This window comes from Lissotriton helveticus, chromosome 5_1, assembly GCF_964261635.1.
Source record: "Lissotriton helveticus chromosome 5_1, aLisHel1.1, whole genome shotgun sequence".
Lineage (NCBI taxonomy): Eukaryota > Metazoa > Chordata > Amphibia > Caudata > Salamandridae > Lissotriton > Lissotriton helveticus.
The window spans coordinates 1043134146-1043149534 of NC_136065.1; the positions used below are offsets into that span (position 1 = coordinate 1043134146).

Sequence of the window (15389 nt, forward strand, 5' to 3'; positions counted from 1 at the left end):
AGGGGGAGGGGTGAACAGGGGAGACGCTGCACGTCAGCCCCGAGGCAGGAACACGTGGTGCCTCCAACGCGTGTCTGGCCCTCTGCTGCTTGCTGCCGTGTCCTGCGCGCCTGGGCTCTCACGAAGAGCTGATGGGGGATATTCCTGTCTACTGCCACGCAAAGGAAGGAAAAGAGTTCAGGAGCCATAAGGGTGTGAGGCAAATATAATACCTCCACGGTGGACCAGTGCACGTCACTACACAGGAGTCAGCAGTGCCATAAAGCATTGGCAAATGCAACTGTTCCATCATTTTGCACGTTTTAACACAGTTATCAACAGTGCCATCAAGCATTGGCAAGTGCAACTGCTCCATCATTTAGCACGTTTCCGCCCAGTGGTCAACTGTGCCATCAAGCATTGGCAAGTGCAACTGTGCCATCGTTGCTCACCACCCTAACTCCGTCCCACGCCACGTGGCCCGCGCAGGTGGGGTGTGACCCGAGGGAAGGGTCGACATCATGAACGACGCCGCCACAGGGGGTGCGCCCACGTGGACGGCCGCACATACCGCCACGCCACGCCCACCTCCACGGCGCGGAGTAGACACTCGCATAGTCAGCCATGCCCACACTGGAGTGGCCCCGCTTCCGCCGTTCAGCGAGACCGCGGACCCAGCAACTGCGGCGCCGAGATGGAAAGCGTGGCTGGGGCGTCTGAACCTCTACTTTAGAGGCACCAGAGAGACGGATAACACAGTGAAAAGATCACTTCTGATCCTGTATGGGGGCCCAGAAATCTATGACCTATTCGAGTCTCTCCCGAACACCGGCGAGGACGATGACTATGACGCGGCGGTGGCCGCGCTGAACACCCACTTTGACCCCCAGGTCAACACAGACTATGAAAAATTCAAGTTTAAGCGGGCGTGGCAAACTGAGGCCGAATCAGTGGACATGTATTATGCGAGGCTGCGCCGGCTGGCCAGCAGCTGCCCATTTACAGACGCACGTGAGGAAATCAGGGACCAGATCATCGTAGGTTGCAAATCAAAACTGCTACGGAAGCTCATCCTTAGACAGCCGGGCATCACGTTAGATGCCATTCTCGTCCTTGCCCGCTCCCATGAACTGTCGGATTCCAGAGCAGACGAAATGGAGCTGGCGCTCCGATCCCCCATAGCCCCGCAAGCCGCGCCCAAGATGGCGCCCATCAAGGAGGAAACCGTCGACGTGATACAGAGGAGGCCGACGGGAGGTAGAGCTCGACAGTGGCAGACACGGGACACGCAGTGGGCCTACTGTGGGGGAGACCATGCAGCGTCCGCTGTGTGCAACGCGAAGGGAAAGACGTGCTCGAAGTGCGGCAGACTCAATCACTTTGCCGCGGTGTGCCAAGGAGGACGATACAGGCCCAATGCTCGAAGGGCGCGAGGCGGACATGGATCTCGGTCGGTGACCTCCAGGGTGAGACAACTGTCGCTGGAAACAGAACACCCGCCGCCTGACACGAAAGCCCAAGAACGGAAGCCATACTACGAGGACGAGGAAGACGACGAAGTGTATGTAGTATCTTACGTCAGCAGGATATCCACCCGGAAGAGACCACCACCCATGTGCACAATCTCGGTGGAAGGATCGGAAATTAGAGCGCTGATTGACACCGGAGCTTCTGTGAATGTCATGGACTCTGCCCAGTATGATCAGATGTCGCCAAAACCTGCGCTGGCTCCGACGAACGCTCGGATATATACATATGGAGGCACCGAGCCCATGCCGCTACGCGGCGTCATCAACGCCACCATTCGCAATGGAGAGTACACGACGGAAGCCCGGTTCCACGTAACCGAGGGGAAGAAAGGAACACTACTCAGTTGCAACACGGCGGAAGACCTCGGGTTGGTCTTCTTCGCTAACCAAGTCCACCAATCACACGCTGACACCATACTGGGAGATTTTCCTGCGCTTTTCAGTGGCCTCGGAAAGCTCAAAGACAAGAAGATCAAACTACACATAGACACTTCCATCCGTCCCGTCGCCTTGCGTCACAGAAGAGTGCCTTTCAACCTCCGTGCTCAGGTCGAAGAGGAGCTGAAGAAGCTCGAAGACCTCGATGTCATTGAGAAGGTGTCGGGACCAACTCCGTGGGTGTCTCCACTGGTGGTCGCCCCGAAGCCCAAACAGCCTGGGGCCATCAGGCTGTGTGTCGACATGAGGCTGCCAAACACTGCCGTGAAAAGGGAGCGCCACATCACGCCCACCATGGATGACATTGTCGCCGACCTCAATGGGGCAAAGTGGTTCTCCAAACTTGATCTCAACGCGGGTTACCACCAGCTAGAACTTGATCAGAGCAGCCGATACATCACGACATTCTCCACCCATGTCGGGCTCCGGAGGTACAAGAGGTTAAGCTTTGGAGTGTCATCGGCGGCCGAAGTATTTCAAGACGCCATAAGGGAAGTTCTGTCCGGGCTGTGTGGGGTCATCAACTTGAGCGATGACATTCTGATATACTCGAACACGCTGGTGGAGCACCACGCACATCTGAGGGCCACCCTCCAGAGGCTACAGGAACATGGACTGACCCTCCACAAGGAGAAGTGCTCGTTCTACCAAGAAGCGGTGGATTTCTTCGGTTACCGATTCACGCGCGAAGGGCTCCGCGTTGACCCAAAGAAGGCGGAAGCTATACAGAATGCCAGCACACCCAGAAACCCCACCGAGGTGAGAAGCTTCCTCGGGATGGCCACATACTGTGGCCGCTTCATACCTAATTTAGCTGACCTGGCCGAGCCCCTCCGCGCTCTCACTAGACAGGACCATGAATGGGAATGGACAGGCGCAGCAAACCAGGCCTTTCAGGAAATCAAGGCGAGCCTTCTGGATAAAGCCTCGATGGCCTACTTCCAGCCACGCAGGAAGACCGAATTGGTAGTGGATGCCAGCCCCGTAGGCCTCGGCGCGGTTCTACTGCAGGAATATGGCCAGAACGACTGGAAACCTGTCGCATATGCGAGCAAGGCTCTCACGGACACTGAAACGAGATATGCTCAAATCGAGCGGGAGGCGCTAGCCATCAAGTGGGCCTGCCAACACTTTCACTTGTACCTCTGCGGTCAACCTTTCACCATCGTGACCGACCACAAGCCACTCCTGCCCCTATTCACCGGGTCCTCCAGGCTTGCACCACCGCGGATTGATTGATGGGCCGTCCAGCTGCAAGGCTACAACTTCACCCTAATCTTCCGGCCCGGCGCCAATAATCCTGCGGACTATCTGTCCAGACATCCGGACGTCACCAGGAAAGCAGTCTCCCTGGCTGATAGTCCACTAGTGGAGGAATTCGTACACATGGTGTCGGTGGCTGCATGCCCGGAAACCCTCACCTTGCCAGAGATTGGAAGAGCCACCGCGGAAGATGAGACTCTGATCCGTGTCAAGAATGCCCTGGACACCGGAAGTTGGACCCGATTTCTGGAGGGGGCTCAGGGACTCCGTCCGGAGGTTAGCCACGCCAGACAACAACTGTGGCAGATCCGACATGAATTGAGCGTCGGTGATGAAGGCGTCATACTGAGAGGGCATCTCATCGTAGTGCCTGCAAGCCTCCAACAACAGACCCTCGTGATCGCTCACACGGGTCACCAGGGGACAGCCAAGACGAAGGCCAGGCTTCGCAACAAAGTATGGTTCCCGGCCATGGATCGCATGGTCGATGAGATGGTGCGCTCCTGCCATGCCTGCACCATCACGGGGTCAGATCCGGCCCCAGCCCCAGTCATCACTGAAGAAGCGGCGACAACACCCTGGACCAAGCTAAGCATCGACTTTGGGAGCTTCCCAGATGGTCGTCACACGCTGGTCGTCGTAGACTCCTTTTCAAAGTTCCCTGTCGTAGAACTACTCTCCTCCACAGCCTTTGGACCAGTCAAGAAAGCGCTAGACCACATCTTTGCCACTATGGGGCTCCCGGAGGAGGTGAAGTCGGACAATGGACCCCCTTTTCAAGGGCGAGAGTTCCAGACATACATGGAGAGCCTAGGGATAAAGCACCGCAAGATCACACCGTTGTGGCCGCAAGCCAACGGTGAAGTGGAGAGGCTCATGCGGACTCTCAACCGGGCACTCCGCATCGCCGTCAACGATGGCAAAGACCCTGAAGCTGCACTGGACCAATTCCTGAGTGCCTACCGGCAGACCCCGCACAGCACCACCCACTGCGCACCGGCGCATGTCATGTTCAAAAGTGCACCGCGAGGCAACATCCCAGCATCCTCCACATGGACCCCGGAAGAGAGAGATGGTGGTGCCGTCCAAGCACGGAGAATTGTCACAAACCAGAAGGCAAGCGAGAAACGACATGCTCGACACCCAGGCCTGCAAGAAGGAGACATTGTTGTGGTGCAAGATCGGCACCCTGGGTGGAAATTTAGAACCCCGTTCGAACCAGAACGGTGGGTCGTGGAGAGGGTTCAAGGAACAATGGTGACGGCCCGTCTCGGCCAACAGACCGTTACACGGAATGTATCTTGTTTCAAACGAGTTGGAGTGCCGGATGGCACTCCCCAGGAAGCCGATGAAACCATCGATATCGGTGCAGATGGCCCGGATGATGGAAGAACAGGGGCCCAAAACTCCGTGCCCCTCCCGAGCTGTGACCAGCCAGGAGAAGACAGGCGTCACCTTGGTGTGCCCCGAAGTGAAATAACTGGGGGCACTTTTTCTTCCCGAGATGAAACGACAACCCCGGCCGGGGCTGTTGAGTCTCCTGCCCGGACCAACCACAGATACCACCTGCGGCCCCATCCAGGGCCAAGCCAAAGACTTCGAGACTTTATATGCACTTCCCCATAGCGATTATGTGGGGATGGTTTATATGTGAACTAAATTGAAGGAGGGATGTAGAGAGCCACCCGGCCTCTCACCTACAATGTTACAACACACATACACGCACGCATTCACCCTCGGGACGGGCACGCCCCGAGGTATATATTAAAGAGGCGGAAGACCGCTCGGGGTCTTTCCGGCATACCATACTAGTGCTGTGTGTGTGTCCTTCCCTTAGCTAGCGCTGTGCGCGAGGCCCTGACCTCGCCCCACTACACTTCTCTCCTTCCAAATCTCCTGGTCCACAACCACGATCCACCCTCCCTCCCAGCCTTGTTTAGGGTGAAAGCGGAGAGCATTTTGGCAACAACATTCTAGTTTAGTGTGTTATGAGAAATACGTAAGTGTACTAATTAGGTGGTGATGAAGAAAGACTCACAACGTTTCCAAATAGCTCAGCATTGCCTAGTGGCTCTGGAGACATTTATTAGTAGTGATGGTGTAATCTTACCCACTTCTACCTCCTACAAAGCACATCAGAACCTTTGCAATACCAGGAAATGAGCCCCTGGATGATTTGTTTAAGATTGAGCCAGTTTTAATATATGTAGTATCTTAGAAGAGTTCATGCAGCTTCTGAGTGGATGAAATTGATAGCAGAAACCAAAAGTGAAGTTGTTACTATTGGTCAATAGCTCACTTGTGGTGATTGGTAAAACAACAAAGAGAAAAGCTATAGATGACTGTCTGAAAGTTATGAGCTTCATAAAGCCTAGACTAGCGAATCAGACCACACAATGATGAGATGCACTGCACTTGAAAACACAATAGACATTATTCATGTTAAACCTACCGCACAAGTTTAAAAAAGATTGCTAAAAGGGCATACAATTATGAATTCTACCCCATTCCCCTCCCCCTGGCCGGCTGGCATTCTATGTAAACGCTGACGTAATAACCGAAGGCGATTTTGGATAGTTGGAAGCAATTCATCGTTTTCTCCTAAGGTTTAATGCTTTAGTTTAATGTTAGCATTAAGGTGTAATCTAAAAAAGTTAAATTAAAGCGTTAAGTGAAAGATTGTTAAGCTTTAAAGTAAGTTTTAATTGAGCTTTAATTAGGTTAAATATTTAGTTTAATGTTATCACTAAGGTTTAATGCGCCTGAGAGCTGATGTTTTAGTTGATACAACCCAACCTATTGGACCCCATTTAGAATAAAGAGGTTAGAAAGAGTGCAACGAAGAGGTACTTTTTTGTTTTAAGTTATTAGTGTTTACATCAACGAGGTGTAGCTGTCACAGAATTTCTACCTGACTTTGTATAATATACACACACATTTTGAAATGTGTGCTATGTTGTTAAAGGTGTAGTGTGTAGTTTGGTATGTATGATTTGCAAACCACCTACGCCCATGACCCTCAAATCCTGGCAGATCACTCAACCGTTCATCCTTCTGAGGTCGATAAAACAAGTACCATTGGGTAAGAATAAACATCTGTTATTTCAGTGCCAAGATATCCTTCAGGGTTAACATGTGCTTTACAAAATCCTATATTTTGTTAGAATGATCACCTACTGGGATAGCAAAAAAATACATCAAAACCAAACGGAGCCATGGCAGTCATCTTCAGCAAGTCTATAACCCTCCTTTCACTGAATTAATGAAAGAAATTAAGAACAGTTCTCCTCTGAACGCAGTCCCTTCCCAGCTGAAGCGAGAGTTTCACTCTCTGTTAGAAAGCCATTCCCAGGGGGAATGGTGGAGCACAAGAGGAAAAACGTTTCCAATTCTTTTTTTTTTTGTCCTCATACGCCATTAAATCTTGCCAGAGCAGCTTGATTACCTCCGCTGTCCCTCCTGTCAGATGGGACCAGCGCGAGAGCTCTCATTTTAATGGATTGCACTTTACACAGAACCTCTCGTACCTTGTCCGTTCTCTTCTTCTATCTGTGCACCCCAGAACTGACCCGAGTGGTGAAGTAATTCCATGTAGAGGCATAATTGGACAAAACATATCCCTAATTCAAAGACTATCCATCTATTCTATACATGGTGTCCAAAAAGCCCTCTTCATATTATTTTCTTTATTTGTGGCTATATCCAATTTCATTACATATTTTATAGAGTTAAGCCAATCTAGATAAACCGGGAGTACATGTGATCCAACATTTACAAATTTCTCTACGCGCTAATAGGATGAGATAAATACATAACTTATTAATATCTAATGGTAACAAATTATAATTCTGAAAAATGCCCAAAAATATTAAGGAAATGCTCACCTGAATATCAAACTCAAATATATCTTTGATACCTTTTTATTACCAGACCCCAAAATTGTTGTAAGCTAGGGCAGCTTATGAACATATGCTCATCGTTAGCTTTATCCTTCCGGCATTTTGGACAGCATGGAATGGTACCTTTTGCAAACTTTGATAACTTTAGAGGAGACCAATATACTCTGTGAAGAGAAAAAAGATGGTTCCTCCTTAAATTGGCAGCTTGGACTGTAGAATATAGTAAATCAAAAGATACTTGCCATATATCTTCTGTACTGACGCCGGGCAAGCACTCGCCGAACAGCTGTATTGGAAGGATAAAATCACCGTCTGCCAGATCTATCAGGAGCCAATAAAAGTTTGCCACTTCTTTCTTGTTTAGTTGTGTAGATCTCAGAGCGTTCTCAAACTCATTAAAAAAAACAACCGAAATACTAACCGCTTGGGACCAGCTTTTGATCTTTAAATATTTGGAATTTTGATAATTGATTATCCGTTATAAACTTTAGGTCTTCCCAGGGTAACAAAATTCCCTCCGGAATAAGTTGTTCTCAGCGGTTTACACCAGCCAGCTTTAATGGTACTGGTAAGTCTGTAGTCCACACAGGTGTGCCAGGTGTGTTTCCCATATAGGCGCCTTGGGACTCTAATAGCTGATTTTTAAAAGCTTTCTAATTTTGCTCCAAGTAATTGCTAAATCCTTTAAAGTTTTCAGCCGGACTTCCTTGAAGAAGCGAGGATCTCCAAATTTATAAACAAAAGCATATTCCGCTCCTTTTAAGTCTTGTAACATTTCCTTAAACATTTTTCCTATGTCTGAAGAATTAGGCTAATTCATCAGCATCTTACCAGCTTTCATAAGGAAGACCCACGCATAAGTAATTATATCCAGCACACTTAGCCCTCCTTTATTTTTCCTTCTTCGAAGTTTCTCCCAGGAAATTCTAGTCCCTTTAGAAGCCCATATAAATGAATTAATATTTGACTGAAGTTTCCTCAAGCGTTCTTCTTTGAAGGCTAGCGGTATATTTTCAAAAATAAAAATAATTTAGGTAAGAGCATCATTTTTACTAGATTAACTCTACCTATTAACGTTAGGGGTAAATATGCCCAACTTTTTAGAGAGTCAGAAATTTCTCTATTTTACAGAAATTTATGTAAGGTATATCGTTAATGTCCTGAGTAATTTTTATACCTAAGTATCTCATTCCTTTTTAAGTTGAAGAGAACAGGCTGTATAATTCCAAGCCAAACACTCTGTTTTTGATTGGTTTATCTCATATCCTGAAATATTGCCAAACTGCTCAGCTAAATTATATATAATAGAAAAAGTCTTCTCGAGGTCTGACGTGTATACCATGATGTCATCTGCATATAATGAGACCCTTTTTTCCCCAATTGCCGAATCTAAACGGGAGAATATGCTGGTGTCTCCTTATGCTTTCTGCAAAGGACTCAATATATAAATTAAATAACATCGGCGAAAGGGGGCATCCCTGCCTTGTGCCCTTTTGCACTTGTATTGAAGAGGAAAGATTTCTATTTATCAAAATTCTAACTATTGGTGCATGATAAATGGCTGAGATAACCCTACAAAATGTTTCCCCCAGATTTGATTTCTCTAATACTTTAATCAAATAGGTCCAATTAACCCGATCAAACGCTTTTGTTGCATCCAGCATCCATAATGGATAGATCCCTAAACAGTATAGCATCACAAAATTGTAAAATTAGGTCTTTGCTGAGGAGCACGATGAAGCAATTAGGGTGGACAGATATATGGAGAGACAGAGAGGGAGGTAGGAGATGTTACACGTTTCACAATAAGAAGTATGGTCATAGATCTAGGCTAGATTTTTTTTTTTAATTAGTGAGACCCTGAGAATTTGGGTGACAAAAGTGAAACATCTAGGAGGTCATTTATCTGACCATGTTGCTGTAACATTAGTGTTGAGACTTCCCACTAAACCAATAAATAAAAGATGGACGTTAGATCGAGCTATTCTGTTTGAGGAGGTAACAGTAGAAAGACTAGTGGTAGAAACACATGTCTTTTTCTCACAAAATATTGATTGTGCTCCCATAGAAACGGTATGGGATGCCTGTAAGGCTTTCTTAAGAGGATGTATAACTTCTATTCAGTATGCCAGACAGAAGAAATATAAAATGGAGATAAAAGAAATAGAAGATAAAATTCAAGAGTTAGAACAAAATCTAATGGTGCAAGGAGGAAGTATAGATAGGGACACAACCGACAGACTGCTATCCTATAGAATAGCATTGGCAGGGGTAGTAGATGCGAGATTGCAGAAAAGGTGGGAAGCCAGTAAAATGGCGCACTTTGAATACGGAGAAGGCTCTGGTAAAGTCTGGAGAAGTCTCTGTGCACTCTCCCACACTCGCCTTGACGCCATCCTAACATGGATCACTGCGGCAAGCACACGTATAAAATAATCTACCCACCCGCGCTCACAAAAAAAGCCGCTAAACGCTTTAAACACAACTTCCTGAGGTCCCACCCTGAAACACCCTTTGCCGACACCTACTTCTCTCCGGTAAATGGGTCCCTGAACACTGATATCATCTTCCACACCGCACGCAAAGCTCAATGGAAAAAAGCGTTCTTTACCCTACTCAACGTCTCCACCACCAGGAAATCCGCTCATGGACTAACTCTCTCCATCGCACCATCTAAACTCTTCCCAGGCAGCACAGCCATTACTATTTACAATAACGGGATTGTTCTAATTCAATCCACAGACAGAAACCTGGAACTACTTGACATTCTGTTCCCCACTTTCAAAGAGCACCTCCCCAATGGTTGGCCCTCCACACATACCCCAATCCAACTGAACCAGAACTCCTCACCTCCAACTAACACCGCAGAACGACCCACCGCCTCTGACCCTCACAACCCGACTCTATGCCATCCCAAATGCCCCCTCAATACCATCACCCCCCCCCACTCCCTACACTCCTGCCACACCTAGCTCCCCCTCCAACGGTGCCCTCTCTCCCCCCACTCCCTGCTCCCCCCCCCTCCGGGCCCCCACTCCTCCCTCAACACCTCCCCCCCACTCTCTGCACTCAAACAACTCCTGACATACACCCGTCCCTCATCATCTCCCCCCCCCACTCCATGCACTCCCGCCACTCCTAGCCTTCACTCCTCCCCCAACAGCGCCCCCCCCTTTTGTGGCACTCAACTCATTCCAGACCAACACCCAACACTCAACACTTCCCCCCCACCCCATGCACCCCCGTCACTCCTAGCCTCCACTCGTCCCCCAACAGTTCACTCCCCACCCTTAGCTCACCCTCCACTCCTGGTCCCCACTCCCCCCTCAACATCTCCACCCCCCCCATTCTCACTCCCCTTTACTACAATTGCCCCCCCGCTTCGACCAATTTCCACACGTCTCGCATTTGCCTCACCCCACCTGTTACTGATTACCCTTCCAATAACTCTAACCCCATACCCAACGGCACGCTGGACGCAATCATGACCACCCTCCTCCAAGTGAAAGAAGATCTCCACACACTCAAAGAGTCACTCCTCACGCACACTGAGCATCCACCCCTCTCCACCACGTCTCAACGAATCATCAACTCCCCCCCCACATCCTAGGCACCCCATACGTGGAACCTCTATTCCCTCTCGCAATACCTCCAACAGGCCTAAGCGCACCATCAAGTCACATCCTAATCGCTCCTTACATTGGACCTCCATCCCCGCCCGCAATACCGCCAACCGCCCCCAGCGCGCAATCAAGACTCTCTCGGACAGCGATATACACACCCTACTCAGCACATATGCACCGGCAACCCAAAACAGCTTAGCCACCACGCACATGTCCATCCCTACGATTCTCTCCAACCCTATTAGGCACCCCACGCATAGCAACAGAGGCTCTGTTCCCGACAACCTCACTAAAGTCCCTCTCACTATGGACCCCTCCACCTCCCCGTGCACCCCCAGACTCAAATGCACACTTCTCAACTGTAGATCGGCCCAAAAACACTCGACGGAGGTCGCTGACCTCATCCTGTCCAGGAACATTGACTTGGCCATACTAACTGAGACATGGTTAACTGAATCCTCCAATCCTATCATGGATATCCTAGTCCCACCCAACTACTGCATCACTAGACTTGACAGGCCCAACAAGACAGGCGGCGGAATCACCTGCATTTACAAGAGCAACCTCTCTATCAATAAAGTCACCGCCCCTTCTCATACCTCCTGTGAATACTTATGCCTTGATGTCATCCGTGAGAACAAACCTGTATGTTCACTACACATCATGTACCACCCCCCGGGGGACAACCTCCTCTTCTCCCAACAACTCATGGACACAATATCTATCAACGCAGGACGGCAAAACACACAAATTTACCTGGGTGACTACAATCTCCACTGGAATGATAGCAGTGACGCAGTAGTTAATAGCCTCAAAAATGTCCTTATCGCTTCTGACCTCACGCAAATTTGCAACACTCCAACACATGACAAAGGCTCTATCCTCGACCTGGTCATCTCCAAAGAAGGCACCACTCAACTTGACTCAATCCAACCTTGTGACTGGTCAGACCACCATATTATCACATTCCTCATTAAGGAAAAAGTAAAACTCATCCCGGTGCAATACACCATGCCCAAAGTTTGGAAAAGAGACATGAAGAAACTCAATCCAAACTCTCTACCCCCTAACAGCTGCAATCTCCTACTCCCCCCTTCCGACGTTACTGACGTCCAGGACCTAACTGACCACTATCTCAACTCCATGACCTCAATAATCAATGAGGCCGCTCCAATGCAACTGAAAAGAGTATCCACTAAGATATCCAACCCCTGGTACAACGGGAGTCTCAATGAAGAGAGACGGGCTATGCGAATGGCAGAGCGCACCTGGAGATCAGTCCCCTCGGCACTGCATCTTAAAACTCTGAGGAAAAAGAGAAATGCATATTTAAGGAAAATAAAACGCTCAAAGTCAGAGTTCTTCAGACTCCAGCTAGACCAAGCAAAAAACCGTCCAAGTAAACTGTTCGAGCTAATCCGATCTCAATCTAAGGAACAACCCCCAGCTATCGACATTATGAGCACTACTCCTTCCTGTGAAGATTTCTCATCCTTCTTTAACAAAAACACTGACAATATAAGGAGAGACCTCCTCAATGACGCAAGCCTTTACTCAATACCCAACTGCATAACTCCCAATAATCTAAAAAACAATGCGACCTGGTCATCCTTTGACACTTACTCTGAAGAAGAAATTGACAGAATACTCAGCACCCTAAAACCATCCAATCACCTCACTGACCCTCTCCCTGCTAATGCCGTAAAAGCCTTCATCCCTCTGCTACTCCCACTCTGGACTAAAATTATCAATAGCTCTCTACTACAAGGAACCATCCCGGACTCCCTCAAAGTTGGACAAGTTACACCTTTACTGAAGAAACCAACAGCCGACCCCACTGATCTAAACAACTACCGTCCGATTACCAATATTCCCACTCTCGCCAAACTCTTAGAAAAATGCGTCCAATTACAAATGACAAAGCACATAGAACAGTTTGATCTCCTCAACCCACACCAATCAGGCTTCCGAGCTGGGCACAGCACTGAAACCGCTATGACTCACATAATTGACGATGCCATCCAAATCTTAGATCAAAATAATACCTGCCTCCTCATCCTTCTTGATCTCTCTTCAGCATTTGACACAGTGAAACATGAAAACTTACTCTATCTCCTAAAGACAAGAATGGGCTTCTCTGGGACTGTGCTTCGCTGGTTCGCTTCCTTACTACACAACAGGTCTCAAAAATTCAAGAGCAAAAACCTGATGTCTTCCCCAGTACCGGTTTCGTTAGGTGTCCCTCAAGGATCCTGCCTATCCCCTACTTTGTTCAACCTAGTTATGGAGCCTCTCACCACCCTGCTACAAACATCAAATGTACACTTTCACATGTACGCCGATGACACTCAAATATATCTCAAGTTACATTCCCCCAAAGACATCCTGAGTCTGAACTCAACGATCAGAAGCACCCAATCCTGGCTGGCCGATAACCACCTCAAACTCAATGCTATGAAGACTGAGTTCCTCCTAATCTCACCTCCCTCGAAAATATCCTCCGCTCAAACATGGCTTAAGCACCTAACAGCACTCAATGTCCAACCGACCATCGTGGACTCAGCAAAATCCTTAGGCATAGCACTTGACACCAACCTCAACATGCAGCAGCATATCAGCAAGGCTACCAAGGGGACGAACTTCCAAATAAATACCTTGAGGAAACTGAAACCTTTCCTTCCAGCAAAAGACTTCCAAACAGCAGTACAAGCTCTAGTCATTCCTCGCATAGACTACGGCAGCGTGGCCCTCTGCGGCCTCCCCCTAACAACAACTGCACCCCTCAGAGCGTCACTAAATGTGGCAGCGAGACTCATCACGAGATCAAAAAAACACTCGCATATCTCCCCTGACTTCAAATCCTTGAACTGGTTGCCCCTTGAAGCCAGAATACAGCTGAAAATTGCCTGCATGACGCACAAGGCTATACACCTGAAATCACCCAGCTACCTCTCTCATAAGTTGACAATCTCCGGCGGGTCCAGAACTACCAGGAGCACAAACAATCTTCTGCTGAAACCGCGAAGATTCCGGAAGGAAAAAACTTACAAACGCTCCTTCTCTGGAATGGCGCCCAGGATCTGGAACACACTTCCTCCTGAAACGAGGCTCATCTCCTCCTCCCTTCTTTTTAAGAAAGAAGTCAAAAGTATCCTTATGGCTAAATACACTTGAACAATGCGTTTGACTTACACTGCGAACAGTACTCCAGTATTTTATTATGATATAGCCTATATATTCCTCTGCACGTGTGTTTTGACTTATATTAGTCTAAAGGGCTTAGATCCTTTTTTCTCCATCTCTGTATAGTTGCAGCGTTTTTGTTGTCATACGCTCCAACTATGCCTTGCTACCTCATACCTGTACTATACGTAATATTTTTGCTATGTACTTGAACTTGATGATCTTGATGATGATTACACCTGCCTCTGTAAAGCGCTCTGTTATCTGCAAAGATCTTGTTCGCGCTATATAAAACTTTCAAAATAAATAAATAAATAAAGTAAACTTCTTGCGCGGAAAACTAAGCAAGATTTAGCAATGAGTAATATAGGAGAATTGGTATGTAATGTTACCGGGAAAGTGTGCCAGGGCCCGGTAGATATTGAAGAAGCCTTTCAAAAGCTTTTTGAAGAAGTTTATAGAGAGGAGCTCATTCCTCAGGATAGCATAATAGAATCTTGGCTTAAGAGTTATCCCTCAGAAATAGTTAGTGAGGCAGCCTCCAGCAATATTAATAAACCCATATCCCAACTTGAGATTGAGAAGGCAATAAAGTTGTGTAAGAAAGGCAAGGCGCCAGGGCCAGATGGACTTCCAGCTGAGCTTTATAAATCTTTGGCTGAAGTTCTGGTCCCAAAAATGGATAAGCTGTTTTCTCATATTTTTGATAACCGTGGGAATATGCCTCCTTCATGGGATGATTTTAAAGCCAACTAACGGCGAATCAGTGTGACTCATACAGACCAATCTCTCTGCTTAACCTGGTCTATAAGATCTTTGTCAAGGTTTTAGCAGAGCAGTTGAATGGTATTATGAGTTGGTTTGTTGCATCAGGACCTAAAGGGTTTTGTTAGAGTAAGAGGTATTCAAGACCTAACCTACAACTTGATAGGCGCGATCGATCTTGCAACGGTTCATAATAGAGTTATGACTCTAAAAAAAAACCCTACAAAGCAGTTACAAACCACTGGTTAACCCAACGATTGTTTCCCCCAAATAGGTTTTATTTCTCTTGTAGAATAGCAAGTATAATACATATAACACGTGTTTTGGATATATCAGATGTTATATCATTGAATCAATCATATAGTATAAAATCTTAATATCAGGGCTTGCCCAAACTGTAACCTATTTTAATATAGGTAACTTTTTAACAATGATGGCAAACTCACCAGTGATTGAGATTAGCACATGTGACCAGTAAAGCATTAAGACTAAGTGCACTCGCATCAGGGTATCTTCCCTGCCCCCCAAAGTTTTTTTTTCCCCTGAGGCCTTTTTTAGGTCTTGCCTACTACACAGCGCATGTACTTTCTTTTGCGAGAAATATTGTGGGCGTACCAAGAACATACAAGGGCTTGGAGTCAGCCTATTGTTTACCATTGGATGGCTTTCCTATCACTCATTTGTCTGCTTTTTATTCGTGTCCCAGTTTG

The 15389-nt window shown here is 47.5% G+C and overlaps 1 protein-coding gene across 2 annotated transcripts in view; it reads left to right on the plus strand.

Moving 5' to 3' along the window:
- Positions 1 to 15389, plus strand: part of AVPI1 (arginine vasopressin induced 1) — a 52213-nt gene that overhangs the window by 11033 nt on the left and 25791 nt on the right. The gene's annotated exons all lie outside the window — the stretch shown is intronic.